Below are 16,104 nucleotides of genomic sequence, written 5' to 3'. Positions count from 1 at the left end.
AAGCCTCTACAGAAGACGGGGATATGGGCAGGTGGCAGCACGGGTGGCAGCGTGGGGGGCAGCTCGGGGAACGCACCTGTACCCAGTCTCCTGTGTAGTGCCTCCTGCCCCTCTGAACTGCCCCCGCAGGCCAGCCTCAGGCGTCTCCATGAGTTCAACACTAACACCACCTGCCATGCACCCAGTTGAAGAAGCCCCGGACAGAGGGCACCGGTAGGGACAGAAAGAAAACACCTCTCGTCTTGTTTTTTTAAAACTGTGGGCCGGGCACGATGGCTCACGCCTGTAGTCATGGCACTTTGGGAGGCCGAGGCAGGCAGATTACCTGAGGTCAGGAGTTCAAGACCAGCCTGGCCAACATGGTGAAACCCTGTCTCTACTAAAAAATACAAAAATTTGCCAGGCTTGGTGGCAGGCACCTGTAATCCCAGCTACTTGAGAGGCTGAGGCAAGAGAATCGCTTGAACCCAGGAGGCGGAGGTTACAGTGAGCTGAGATCGTGCCACTGCACTCCAGCCTGGCGACAGAGTGAGACTCCATCTCGAGAAAAACAAAAACCTGCGGAATTGTCCCACCTATCAAAACAATTTTTGTTGTGGAGTTTATTGGGAGGGGTGAGGGGTTAGGGGAGAAGCAAGAATTATAAATAGAATAGAGAAAAAAAGTTTATTAGTATATTAGTAGAGATAAAAAGCATTAGATAATGTCCCTCATGTTAACATCTCTAACAATATTTAAGTTAACGTTAGGTGAGTGGCTGAGCTGAACGTACACTGGCGTGTAATCCCAGGAACACAGGCTGGGATGGATCTAGGGCAGGTGTTGGGCTGTAACAGGTCACAAAGGAGGAGGGGTTGTCAAAAGCCTCTGAAGGCACAGACACCACCTGAACCGAGGCAAGAAGCAAGTCCAGCGTGCAAACCAGACTGCCCAGGAAGAACAGGGCAGGACAGCAGGGCCTCAGCTGTGGAGGGCAGGAGCCCAGCTCCTGTGGCGTTGATGCGGAGCCACTGTGCATCAGGGGATTCAGGGATAGTGCAGGTAAAGGTGGGGCTGGGTGTGGGGGGTGTGCTCCCAACCCCTGCCCTTCTTGCTGCCCTCCAGCCTCTGTGCCCCTCAAGGTACTCTACACCATGGTTCTTTCTTTATTCCAGTAACACAAAAGTCAGCCTGCATCCCTGCCTGCTCCAGGTATTTTAATGACAACCTCCAAACATCGGCTTCTTCTCCTCCGGCCCCCCTGCATCTGGCCCTGCCCATTTTCTCCTCCTCTCCTATGGGCCCCTTCGGTCCCAGCCCCTGGCTGGGACCCACCGGGGCACACATTCCGCCCTGTGCGTCTGTTCACCACTGTGGGCCGCCCTTCTCTTTCCGTGGGCTTCTGTCAAAATCCCACCCAGCCTTGAAGGGCTGCTTCAATTCCATTGTCTCCAGGGAGCCTGAGTCTCAGCCAGGACTGTCCTCCAAAGATCCACACTCCCCTAGTAGGTATTCATGCATTCACTGAGCCTCCCTTTGAGACCTGAGCCCCTTGTGGGGGTCTCCTCCTCTCTGTGCCCCGCAGCACCTCACACCGTTCCCAATACTAGGACACTCAGCAGTTTGGAGGGTGACTGAAAGTGTGGGTGATATGTGACTCTGCGACTGTGTGGTCTGTCCCCCTACTAATTTGTCACAGTTCAAGGAACATGCCTGAGTGTTTTCATGATAACAAGAGAAAAGACAGGAAGGAGGAGAATGGAAATAGAGGCTTTGGAGAAGTTGAGAGTATTGAAGTTGTACTCACTGTGGCTTCCTGGAGTCCTGGAAATCTCGAGGGGACAGTTTAGTGAAAGACTTGATGATGAGCTCCTTCTCTTAAGAGTAGCACAGTGGACCAAAATCGTGTGACACAAACACCTCCCACGTGGCTGTGAGGTTTATAGATGTAGTTAGGCAGAACAATGTGTTACTCAAAATTCCTCTCTACTTATTCAGAGACAACTTCTTCTGAGGCCCATGAAGGGTAAAAGCTGAGTGTCTTGGGGGCCCTGAGGCAGGGAGGAAAGTTCCTGCCGGGACACAAAGGTGGCTTAGCTCAGCTGGGTGTAAGGAGAAGGGGCAGGAGATAGGGAGCAGGCATCCCACCCTCCATAGAAGGACACAGAAATCAGGGACCTGCTGTATGTGGACTTCGGGAAACTAGTGTTGAGGGGGCTTCAGCAGGCAGAGATGCAGACAGCAGCAGGGACTCACCGACCTGGTGGGGGCCTCATCGAAGCCAGAAGAGCTCAGGTTTGGGCCAATTACATGAACGTTCTCCACTGGTAGTGAGAGTGTCTGCATTCATTCATGTACACACAAATACACACACACTCACACACAGGCTTAACTAGGATGCAAACCAAGCGGGTGCTCCAAGTGTTTATCTGGATCAAGTTGACTTAAGTTTAAATGGCAAGCAGTAGTTTGGAGCAGAGTGCTGGCCGCAGTGGCCCACAGAGGGCCTGAGTCTCGGTGGATCCTGATCCTCCCCGAGGTGCCCCCTCTCCCTCCCCTATGTACATCTATACATAGAGAGGGCTCCACGCCTGTTCGATTGGACCCCATGAGTCCATCTGGAGGATGATTAAAAGGGATGGAAGGATGATATACTAAGCAATGTAGAAAATGGAGTCTTGTTTACTTTATAGATGAAGAAGACAGTTTGCCAATAAAACATAGCACTCCATTTCCCTCTAGAGTTCTGTTATTAATATTAATCTGTGATGAACTCTTGGCACTTCTCTCACAAGGCCTTCCAAAGGCTTTAAAAACAATAAAGCATGCTCAAGAAGAGCAGAGTGGATTCCAGCAAGACAGCTGGACCAAATTGCCTTCTGCCGGGTGGGGGGAGTGGGAAGGAAGGCAGCTGGCAGCTTCATAAATTAAGCACATTAAGGACAAAATTAGTAAAGGAATGTCATCCCTCCATCCCTTCAGAGACACCCACAAACACAGTCTAAACACGAACATGAGTTCAGCTCACAACTTTACACACAGGCTCCAGAGAGACACACACAAACGCAGAGCCACAAACACACATGCAGAGACTTGGGTACAATCTTGACATGGCACACATGCAAAATACACGTTTGCACACAGAGACACAACATATGCACAGACACTAGGAAGAAAATACGCAGTGCACTTCCATTGCTTAAGTGTCAATGTCCGGTGCTGGGCCCCTGCAGGTTTCTGAAAGTGGCCTGGGGGAAGAGGGGGTCAGAGTCCCACAGAGACCCTCCTGGGCAGAGCTCATCTTTTACCTAATCCTCTGGCATGAAATGGTGAAACGCTGATGCCCCCCGCCCTCTTGAGCATGGCAGATGATGAGGCCTTGTGGCCCCCTCTCCCTCCACACTCGGTTCTGAAGAATGCTTGGCGTCAAGCGACGCAGACACCATCCCAGAGTCCCCCTGGGTCTTTTCCCTGGAAAGCATCCGGAGGAAGTCTGTGGTGGCCCAACCCTGCCCGGGCTGAGAATGAAATGATAGTTGGCAATCTCCACTATCCCCTCATTTTAAAGTCAATAATTTTGCAAAACTTTTCATTTAAATCATTGAACACCCTGATTTTGAGAAATGAAATACATTTTGTAGGATGTAGGCATTATCACGTGCAATTGCTGTCCTTCTCTGCCCACATCCCTACTCTCTTCTCAGCAAGAAGAGGAGCCTGGGGCTTGTGTGGCCATTTCAGGCAAGGCTAAGTTAGGACAAAGAAGAGCCAAGACATGGGCGGGAGGAGGGCAAGAAGGGGCTGTGACTTTGCTGCAGTCCTTGGGCACAGTTAGTGTGAGTCAAGCGTTGATTAATACAGATAAGGTCAAGTCTAGAAGGCCAACTCTATTAAACTCAAATCTTATTATCACATCTCACATGGACATTAAAATCTCTCAGATAATGGCAGCTATGTGCACTGGGGGTGACATCAGGGTTTTTCAGGCACTGGAGAAATTATTTTGACAGGGAAACTTATGTGCTGAAGGCAGAACAGCAGATGAGCGAGCTGGGCCATCTCCTGGGAACCCTGAGACAGGATACAATGCAGCTGTCATGCTAAGTGACATTCGGTCCCTTCAGAGGTCGGCCTGGTCACGCCCGCGAGCCCCGGCCCTGGCAGCAGGGTCACCCTTGGGCCACAGATCCTGCAGAGATGGCCAGGGCTGCACATCTGAGGGGAGACTGGCAGGCGAGGCAGAGCCCACCCGGCCTATCGCTGTATTGGTTTAGGCAAAAACATCTCTCAGTGTTGTGGATACCTAATACATTCTGAGAGACACTTTCTTTAACTAAGTAACAATGGAAGAATAAAATTGCGGACTATGTGCACCCCATAATGCAGAATGAGCACAAAGGTTTCTGTACATCTTTATTGTTAGATGCTTAAATGTCAAATAAATCACAACAAAATATTCTCTCTGCTTAATGCCATATTATGAATTCAATAGTTTCTTTTTTTCTCAAATCAGCTATCAGTAAACTTTCAAGAAGCCTCCTCCATATTATACACGGAAAGCATAAGGGTAAATGGTATTTGTTTCGTCTAGGAAATATTTGCTGATTGTAGAAAATTGTGTGAGATCCTTCCCGCTTATGGAGAATATCTTCCTAAGGCAGAATAGATTTCCTCAAAACTTCAAGATTGAGCCTAGAGAATCAGTGCATGCACACATGTACACACATGAGCACACACACACATGTGCAGTGGTGGGCAGTGGATGGCCCCCAAGGCCCCCATCCCTGCTATAGAATCCCCTCCCCGGGGCTGTGAGGGATGGGCTATTCTCCCCCAGTAAATGCTCCCTCTACGGAAACAGCGATTCTGCAGAGGTAATTGAGGTCTCTCGTCAGTTGACTTTCAGTTAACCAAAAAGGAGATTCTCGCAGTTGTGAGCCTGACATGATCAGGTGAGCCCCTACAAGGGCCCTTCTGGAGGGAGAGACTGGAAGTGGGAAAGGGCCATGCCAGCAGCCCCGGGGCAAGGAGCTAGGGGTGACTGCTAGGAGCTAACAACCGCCCCCAGGTGACAGCCAGCATGAGAATGGGCGTCCCCATCCTACAATTTGAGGAACCGAATCCTGCCAACAGCCACGTGAGTCTAAAGAAACAGCCCAGGACACGCCTTGATTTCAGCTTCTTGAGACCCTAGGTGGAGAGGCCAGCCACGTTGGGCCTGAACTTCTGTCCTAAAGAAACTGCAAGACAATAAGTAGCTGTTGGTTCCCCGTTGTGTGGTCATTTGTTATGCAGTAATTTGTTATGAAGCAATAAAAATCCGCACGCTCACACCAGCACCCTTCCCATAGCCACCCGCTTCTGTGTCCTTTCTGCAAACAATTCCAATAACCAAGACCATGGCATTCAGTAACTCCTGCATTTTATGCCTACGTCTACTTCCCAAATGTCCTGCAAATGCACTCACACACACACATTCACTCACACACACACATTCACTCACACAAACACAATGACTCACATACAAATACACACACATTCACACACACATGCACTCACATGCAAATACATTCACACACACATGCACTCACAAATATGCACACACACATGCGCTCACATGCAAATACACACACATTCACACACATGTACTCACAAATAAACTCACAAAACGCACTCACATACAAATGCACTCACACACATGCTCTCACATACAAACACGCACATTCACTCACACTCACACATGCACTCACATACAAATACACACACATTCACTCACGTTCTCACAAATACACATTCATTCACACACATGCATTCACAAATACACACACATTCACACACATGCACTCACATACAAATACACTCACAAACATGCACTCACATACAAATACACACACACATGCTCTCACATACACACACATTCACTCACACTCACACATGCACTCACATACAAATACACACACATTCACTCACGTTCTCACAAATACACATTCATTCACACACATGCATTCACAAATACACACACATTCACACACATGCACTCACATACAAATACACTCACAAACATGCACTCACATACAAATACACACACACATGCTCTCACATACAAACACACACATTCACTCACACTCACACATGCACTCACATACAAATACATTCACTCACATACAAATACATTCACTCACGTTCTCACAAATACACATTCACTCACACACATGCATTCACAAATACACATGCACTCACATACAAATACACACACATTGACACACACACGCACTCACAAATACACACATTCACTCTCACACGTACTGACACATGCACTCATACAAATACACATTCACTCCCACACTCACACACTCACACATTCACTCACACAGTCACACATACACACACTTGCATACACGCAGTCATACATTCACTCAAAAACACACATTCACTCACACTCATACACACATTCACTCACACTCATACACATACACAGTCACACACATGCACTCACACACAGGGACTCACCTACACTCAAATACACATGGACTCACACACGTGCAGTCACATACACATTCACACACACATTCACACACAGGCGCACACACAGGCACTCACCTTCACACTCACACAGGCACACTCACACTCATACACACTCGCTCACACAGGCACACTCACACACAAACACACACTTTTTTTTTTTTTTAATTATACTTTAAGTTCTAGGATTAACAAACACACACTCAAAGAGCTCCATCTGGCTGCCAGGGGGGCGGGGGGGCGGGTGTCTGAAACGGACACCATGTTGCGGGACCGCCAGGGCCCTCAGGCTGGGAGGAGCCAGTGCAGGAGTCACTCCTGCTGTTAAACAGAGCGCCGGCCTGAGGAGGCCGGGGCCGTCTTGCAAAGGAAGCGAGTTCTGGGAGGATGGAAGATGGGAGGGTTCCGTGTGGTGGATGGAGCACAGAACCTTCTCGAAGGCAGGAGTGGGAATGGGAGCCTGGCGGGTGCCCAGAAGGTGGCAGGCGGGCTCTGCTGGAGTCTGAGCTCTTTCACAGGAAAGGTCGGGGCCTGGAGCTGGCCAGGGGCGCCCGCAGTGTGGATGCGGCGGAGAGCTCTGCGTGCCATGTTGAAAGGGGACTGGGCCGAGGGCACACCAGCAAGCTCCATCACCCAGGTCAGGGCTTGACAGGGATGGCGGCGGGGGGCTGCCAAGCGGAGCTGCTGCCCAAGGGCCTCCTGCTGGGCAGAGCAAGAGCAAGGGCAGCACAGCCCTGCCGAGGGACAGAAGCGACTGCCAGAGTAGAAGCAGGGAAAAAAAGGGTCCCATGTCCCACGAGAAGTCAGTTGAGAGAGAAAAAGAGCAGGCCCTTATCCCACCAGGGTAAGTGCCTCCGGCAGAAAACAAAACAAATGTGAGGATGCATTCGCCCCTGTTGCCTTCATGTTCTCAGCTAAAGACCCGTGGCGCCCAGAGTGAGGCTGAGGACGCCATGGAGGCAGAACGCCATGCAACTGTGGGGCCTGCATGGGACTCCAGGAAACCAAAACCCACTGGGGCTCAGCTCCTCTGGGAAGCAGCCAAGCAGGTGCCCTGCCCTGACAGGACCATGCCTACAACTCCCCACACAGCCTTTGCCCACCTCCCCCTCGCCCACCGAGACCTGCACCCCTGGGAGCCTGTCACACATGTTCACTGCCCTGCCAAGCCCCCAGGACGCCCTTGTGTTTGGCTGTAACCAAGTCCTCATGTTGTGATCCAATCATTTCCCTCAGGGAGTAAGAGAGTTCAAGAAGACCATGGACAGGGTGTTTATTACACAACTTCTTTGCAGTAATTCTCCTGCCAGTACTTTCTCACTGTTTAAAATCAATAAGGAAGAGGCACTGTATTAGTCCGTTTTCACGCTGCTGATAAAGACATACCTGAGACTAGGCAGTTTACAAAAGAAAGAGTTTTAATTTACAATTCCACATGGCAAGGGAAGCCTCACAATCATGGTAGAAGGCGAGGTGGAGCAAGTCATGTCTTCCATGGATGGCAGCAGGCAAAGAGGGAGAAATTGGGCCAGGAAATTCCCCCTTACAATACTGTAAGATCTCATGAGACTTACTCATTATCACGAGAACAGCACGGGAAAGACCTGCCCTCGTAATTCAATTACCTCCCACCAGGTCCCTCCTACAACACGTTGGAATTCAAGATGAGATGTGGGTGGGGAGATAGCCAAACTATATCAGGTACCAAGGGTAAAACCCAGGGAGCAGCTGAAGGGCCACCAGGGATGAGAATGAGAGGAGAGGTGAAGGGCAAGTCCAGGGCCCCAGGTGTGTGGGTCCCAGATAGAAGTAACCCCGAATGCAGGGAACAGACCCTCCCCTCCTCCCAGCCCCTCTGTTTGCCACCAAAGGGCTGACTCTCTGGGAACCAAGCTTACAGTGACCCCTTGGGTGGGCAGAAAGCTTCCTGCAAGTTGAAAGCATGAAAGAGAGAAGAGGTCTCAGGAGCACAAGCCAAGTGGGGCTGGCACAGGGGAGCAGGCAGAGGGGAAGCACACAGTGGGGGATACAGTGAGGGGGGCCTGGGCTCATAGCAGGCGATTCATGTGGCCAGGGTCCCACCTCCCTGTCAGAGTGCAGGGCAACCAACTGGTCTCTGGGTCAGGATGCTGCCTCACCACTCACCATTGTACACCCCTGCCAGACAGAGGCCTGTAGCTACCTGGATTCTCCCCCAGCAGAAAGAATATGGACTTCAGTGAGTGAAAGTCATTTCCTCGGTCTGTTCAGGCAGACATATCACTGGTGGTCCAAGATGCTGGTCACAACAGAGCTTCCTCCTCAGCCTTGACCAATGACAGAGGTTTTGATAACATTACCTTGTATGGCACCATCACAGGCCAAAATTTATAGAGATGTTTTGTTGAATCTAATTTCTATTTTACTACATACTTTTTGAAATAAATGCATATTTTCCTAGACACTGAGTCAATTCCATAAACACCTGTGGGTGCCAGCAGGCGTGCTAGGAGCAGAGGCCACTGGAGACATGAAGGCTCCTGCTGCTGGGAGACTCACTGGCCATAACCCAAGTGCTACGTGTTGGGTGAGGGGAGTCCAGGAAGGCTTCACCCCGGAAGGGATGTTGAGCAGGGATGGGGGAAGAGAAGACTAGGTGGGATTTGCTGAGCAGACAAGAGAAAGGCAGTGCAGAAAGAGGAAATAACTCCTGCAAAGGCCAAGATCTTGAAGAATTAAACAAAGGAAGTACCAATAAAAATAAAGGGGGGAATATGAGACCCATTAAAGGAGAGTGAATTCCAAAGGCCTTCCATAACGGGGGTTAAGGAGCTGAGGCATTCAGCATGACCCCCTGTGAGGGAGTGGAAGGTGGTGTCACCAGTGGAGACTTGGGAGAGGCCAGAGGAGCAGGCTGCAGGAAGGAAATGAGTTCAGTCTTGACTGTGTCTGCTGGACATTCCAAAGCTGCTGTCTGCTAGGCAGTGAGGAGTTAGGTAGGTTCATCCGGAGACCAAGGAGCAGGGTCGGTGGTAAAAGTAATAATAATAATTATTATTATTATTATTATTATTAATTTTTAAAAACCCTGGAGTGTGAGTTACTCAGAAAGAGCATCTGGGAAATTAGCAGAGAGCAGAGTCATATGGGGCACACATTTCCTACAGAGTTTGTAGGGTAAAAATACATAGGAGGTGGGTGCAGAGAGAGAAGATGTGGTTGCAGAGACTGATGAGGAACAGACATTGCAAGAAAGAGCAAGGGACATGCGGACTCATAAGCATTATCACTGTGGGCTGTGGAGCAAAGCACTTTCTGGGTGCCACATGCTTCATCGGCAAGGCCTCTTCAGTCTTCCCAAAGTCTCCATATAGTTACTTGCTCTCTTCCCCATTTTATAGAAGAGGAAAAGAAGTCTCAGAGCTAGCAAGTGATGAGTCCAAAATCACACAGCTCTTACCTGGTGGAGCTGCCGTTGGAACTTACTGCAAAAAAACATGCTCTTTCCACTCTGCTGGGCAGCACCAGGTTTGTCACAGAAGAATGGGAAGGTCACACCTTCAGATTCTGGAAAGAGAACAGGTGAGAGGCATGACTGTCACCTGCCTGCAGGAGAGCAGTTTTGGTGGAGTTTGGGAAGTCGGAGCTAGATTGCAGAGACTAATGGAGGGGCTGGACGGGGGGCAACACAGGCCAGTTTCTCTTGCCAGAAAGAAGCCCGACCATGGCATGAGACAGGTCTCACTCTGGCTTCACAGTGAGGGCATTTTTATTTTCTCTTTTTTGTTGTTGGTGTTTTAAGCTTGTGCATGCTCATAATCTGTGGGGGAAAGAGTCAAAGAAGGAAACATTGAGGACTCGGGAAAGCAAGAAGTAAATACAGGAAAGAACAAAGTACCCAAGAGGAAAAAGGTGAAGGTGTCAAGATGAAGAAGGAGAAATTATCCCTGGATGAGAGGACAGTGCCTTTGATTCAGAGACCTGAACACAGCAGGGAAGGGCATTTGTGGGCCTGGGGCCAGGAAGCTGAAGGAATCCTCTTCTAACCTAGGGAAATACGTGCACGCCAGCAGGGGCTAAGACGGGGCAGTGGGGAGAGGGACTGGAGGAGCATGGTAACAGTGGAACAGCCATTCCCTGAGGAAGGACAGCATGCCCAGCAGAGCCCATGTGCAGCACAGCAGGAGACCTCACGCCGGTCCTTGACCAACTGCATAACTCTCCTATCTTCTTGGCCAGCCATCAGTTGCAGGTAAGCAGGAGGTGAGAGCAGACGGCTCTACAGGTTCACAGTTGGGCACTGGCAGAAAGTCAAGGGGAGAGGGACTGGCAGGGGCTGGAGTGACCTTCAGAAGACATTTACAAGAAGAAAGACATGTTGCAATGTGTGTTGTAATGGGAATTGGCAAGACCTTTATACCACCAAGCATCTAAGGATGCAGTTTTGAATCATGTCGAGATAGCTCTACTTGGAGCTTTGTTTAAAGGTTTCCTAAACTTCTCTCCCACCCACCTCTCTTTCAACACATGGTAGATAAATGCTAAATAGACAAATGTCCCAGTTAGCCTCAGTAACAGAGGAAATCCAAGCTGTAGGGTCATCTAAGGCCCATGGAGGAAAAATGTGAAATGTCAACACGCACAGGTGGTGCTCAGTCCCCGGCCACACTGTGTGTGGCCTGGGTCCCTGATGCTATTCCTCTCCAGGAATGGCAAGCACGTCCTTTGGGGCTCTGCATCATCGAAGCTGTCTTCTTTCACATTCTTCTCCTTGCAGCAGTCTTTGGTGCCTTATCTGTAAAATAGGGCCCAGGACTTGAGGGGCTGGAGCCCTTTAAAATTCTAACAGTTCATGAGCCCTCCTCCTCTTTCAGCAGCTGCTCTGTAACCATTACTTCTGCATCCCCCTAAGACACTATAGAAAGGGTGCACCCAGCCCCAGAATGCTGGGTGACTCAGCCCTTCCTAGCTTCCAGATGGATGGCAAGCCCGGGGCTGCCAGCAGGGGCGTGGGCCAGGGACAGGAAACAAGAATGAAAAAGAACAGTGCCTTTTGGCCATCTTCCCAGAGTCTCGCACCTCTTCACCACAGTCTTATTAACCATTTGGTCCAAAATATTACCTTTAAAAATGTGTTGAAAGTAAGCCACTTTTTAAAAATCATGCAACTGTCACTATGGAAAACAGTATAGCGGTTCCTCAAAATATTAAACACAGAATTACCATCTGATCCAGCAACTCAACTCCATTTCTAGGCATATATACAAAAGAACTGAAGGCAGGATCTCAAACAGATATTTGTACGCCCATGTTCATGGTAGCATTCTTCACAACAGCCAAGAGGTACAACCAAACCCAGTGTCCATCAATGGATGAACAGATAAGCAAATTGTGATATAGACATGCAATGGAATATTAGTCAGCCTTAAAAAAAGGAGGATTACTCTGACACTTGCTACTACATGGATGAACCTTGAGGTCATTATGCTACCTGAAATAAGCCAATCACAAAAGGACAGATGCTGTTTCATTCTACTTATATGAGATACCTAGAGTAGTCCAATTCCTAGAGACAAAATAGAATGGCGGTGGCCAGGGCCTGGGGGAAGGGGGAAATGTGGAATTGTTGTTCAATGGGTACAAAGTTTCAGATTTGCAAGACGAAAAGACTTCTGTAGATGGATGGTGGTGACCTCTGCACACCAATATTAGATGAACTTAATGTCACTGAATTGTACACTTAAAAATGGTTAAAATGGTACATTTCATGTTATGTGTATTTTACCACAATAAAAAAAATCTTTTAATCACGCAAATGCTTCTTTCTTCTTCCCTACTCCAGAATCAGCAGCCACACTTCCGTCCCAAGGAGTGAAGCTGAGTAGAGAGCGCATCCTCTGCCTGGGACCTGATGAAAGATCCGAGCACACAGGGGCCCCCTGGGGAACTGTGGACACCGAGCTGCCTCCTGTTCCGGCAGCAGCCTGGACCCCCGACTCCGGCTGCAGGGTCCTCACAGGTGTCCTGTGACAGCCGCCACTCACTGCGCAGCCCCAGCCGACTGCTCCCACTCCACGCTCCCCTCCTGGACCCCGCGCAGCTCTGTTGCGCAGAGGCCAGGCTACCTTCTCAGTCTCCATCAAAGGCAGAAATCACCGAAATTCCGCCGCTACTCCTGACAGAAGCGAACGTGAGGGGCCTGTGGGCCTCCGACCCTGGAAGGAGCGCACAGTGCCAGTGTTGGATAGGGATGCAGCGTCGGGCAGGAGGACGCAGCACGGAGGTCGCCGCCGGCAGCGGGGCGCAGCAGGCCGGCTCAACTGGGACCCCTGGCGCTCTCCCCTGCCGGTTCCACGGCCGCCCCGCAGCGCCCTCTTCCGGCCCAGCCCAGAGCGCCGCTCCCCAGCACACAGCGTGCGCCGGGTGTGCGCGCCCCCGGGGCCAGAAGCTCTCCCTGCTGGGCCTGGCACGCGCAAATGCGAAGCCCAACTCTCCTGAGGCGCGAGGCTTCTGGCGAGTATTATTTTTTTATCCCTCTTCAAAAGGCCAGGATCTGTTAGATCTGGGCACCGCGTTTCTAGTGTCCCTCTGAATCGACCAGTGAATGAACCCATTTCCAGGAGACTTTCGCAGAAAAATGCGAAAGAGTGAACCTGGCGGGGGACGAGAAGGGCGTTCGCAACGAGGGCCCCATGGGGGAGAGCTTGCGGTTTGAGGGGCGAGGCCCACGGCGAAGGCCTGGTTTCTCTCTTCCCTAGAAAGTCCTTGTGCAAACGAGTCACTGACCACGGCGGAAGGGCTTGCCCGGCCGGGCTCTCTGCAGCCTGCACCGCGCACAAGGCGGAAGGCGAGAGGGCTCCAGACTCTGCCCTTCCCTCTTCCTCCCGCTCACAGCTCCCGGGCCACCCGGGGCCAGGGCCTGGCCTAGTGGACCTCGCCGGCTCACAGTGGTCACCAAGACACTCGCGGCGCCCGGGTTTTGCTCACCCCCAGCTTCCGTCCGCTTTCTGACCCTGTCTCGCACGCCCTTACCCCCTAACCACCCCCGCACGCTGATGCCCTCCATACCCTGACTCCCATAGTCCTGGCCTCACTGGGACCTTCAGGCCGCTAATCTCACCTCCGTCCCGGGCTCCTCCTGTCCTGCCCCAGCTGGAACTCCATGGCCTTTTCCTTAAAGCGCTGCCTTGAAGGCGCCCTTGAGGCCCTGGCCCCTGGCTCAGCCCCTCGCCCTCGCGTCCCTCCTGCTCTCTGCCTGCGCGCCGCCTTGCCTGGGCCGCGGCAGGTGTTGGGAGAGGGTGGCTTTGGGCATTATGACCCCGGCATCCTCAGGGGGACCCACGACTGCTGGGAGCGAATCCCCCTGCAGCTCCGCACCTCCCACCCGCTCCACTCCTCAGCTTCCCAGCACCTGTAAGGATGACGGCCTTGCTTCTATTGCCTTGAGAAGGCAGGAGGTCAGGGGATCGGCACAGGCCTCCTCCGACATCCCGCCCCGTGTGCCATCTGCTGCCCCCGCGCCCCCTGGTCTTGCCCTAAGACCTTCCCAAGAGCTCTCCGGGCCAGGACCACCCCCCCCCCCGCCGCCGCCCCCAGGCCGTCTACTCAGCCACCAGCCACGCCCTCACTTCCAACTTCCCCCTCCTCTAGGTTATTCCAGTGAAGGCCAAATCCAGTAGGATTTCTCCACCTTACCTTACAAAGGCCCCCTCAGGGCCCCACACTTCTTTCCCCAGCAACCTCTCCCAGCTCCTGTTTCCGCACAACTCCTATTTCTCCTTCGCACCCTGACACATTCACCTTTACCCAGCACTCCATCAAAACCACTCCGACATGGTCAGTCTTCCGCCTCGCCCTGCCCCACTCCGAGGTACTGGCCACTGCTAATCATTCCCACCTTGCAATGCTTTCCCAAAGGAGGGTCTCAGCCTGCCCCTCGCTCCCCAGCCCCTCAAGCCTCCCTCGCAGCCCCTGTAGCCCAGGCGAGCCCAGCTTCAGGTACAGCCCCTGGCCCTCTGGAGGCACGCTTCTGCCCCGATGACTTCACCCACTCTCCCTGTTTAAAGGCCACCTTTCCACCCGTGAGTCACCAAGGAACAGCCCCGTCCCAGCCAGCTTCTCACACCTGCTCCACACTCGCCTTTCCTGTAGTCCACCAGACAGCTCCTCCCAAATGCCGAATCTTAAAGTGAAAACACAAAGGGCAAACTCCTGATTCCCTCCCCCCATAAAAAAACAGTCCGCAGGCCGGGTGCGGAGGGTTCACGCCTGTAATCCCAGCACATTGGAGGCCGAGGCGGGCGATCACAAGGTAAAGAGATAGAGACCATCCTGGCCAACATGGTGAAACCCCATCTCTACCAAAAATACAAACATTAGCTAGGCTTAGTGGCGCGTGCCTGTAACCCCATCTACTCAGGAGGATGAGGCAGGAGAATCGCTTGGACCCAGGAGGTGGAGGTTGCAGTGAGCCGAGATTGTGCCACTGCACTCCAGCCTGGGCGACAGAGCAAGACTCCATCTCAAAAACAATACAAAATGAACAAAAGCAGTCCGCTGGGAACTTCTTTGCCTTTCTTTCTGTTGCTTAGATCCAAATCGCATTTGTCTTCAACTACCCTGCTTCTCCTCCATCCAAACCCACTGTCAGCAAATCCTGCTGGACTTGCCTTCAAGGAAGACCCAGAGAGCAGCCACTTCTCGTCACCTCCCTCACGCTCAGTCCAGGACACGCCACCACCGTCACTCCCGGAATCATGTCGGGCGTCCTCCCTCTTCTCCCTACTTCCGCCCTTACCGACCCCTCCAGGAATCTAGTCACAACACAGCAGCCGCAATGGCCTTGTTAAAGCGTTAAGTGAAAGTCATGTCAATTCTTTGTTGAAAATCCCTCAATGCCTTTCCATCCCAGAGTCCTAAGATATCCCAAATGGGCCCCCTCTGCTGGGCACTTCCCCTCCTCCACCCACAGTGGCCCCCCAGACTCCCCAACTCAAGCCCTCCCCGCAATGCCACCACCATCTCAGGGTCTCCACAGCACCATCCCCCTGCTTGGAATGCAGCCCCCAGGTACCGCCCCCCACCCCCACCCCCGCCCCGCGCTTGCTTCCTGATGCCTTTAGCTCTCTGCTCAGAGCTCCCTGCACAGCAGACTCCTCCTGGCCACCTTAAGACTGCAGCTCTCTCCTTCCTCCCCATCCCTTCTTTTCCTCTTCCTCACTCTGGGTTTCCAGAGCCCTGGCTGCTTTCTCTCATTCGATGTGTCCTGACTTGCTTATTGTCTTTCATCCCTCACTGAAGATGAGCTTCAAGCAAGCAGGAATTTTTTTTTTTTTTAAGAGACAGGGCCTCACTCTGTTGCCCAGACTGAAGTGCAGTGGCTTTTCACAGGTGCGATCATAGCCTGCAGCAGCTTCAACCTCCAGGGTTTAAGCAATTCTCCTGCCTCAGCTTCACCAGTAGCTGGGATGACAGGCATGTGCCACCACCATGCCCGGCTAATTTTCTTCACTGCTAGGTGCCCCTTGCTAAGATCATTGAGGAGGATCTAGTGGATCTTTGCCCACTAAATGCATGAAGGAATCCTATATCTGCCTTCTCTCCCCTCTTTTCCTGCCATTTCCA

The sequence above is a fragment of the Macaca mulatta genome, chromosome 9 (assembly GCF_049350105.2).
Source record: "Macaca mulatta isolate MMU2019108-1 chromosome 9, T2T-MMU8v2.0, whole genome shotgun sequence".
Classification (NCBI taxonomy): Eukaryota; Metazoa; Chordata; class Mammalia; order Primates; family Cercopithecidae; genus Macaca; species Macaca mulatta.
This window is presented reverse-complemented; position numbering follows the sequence as displayed.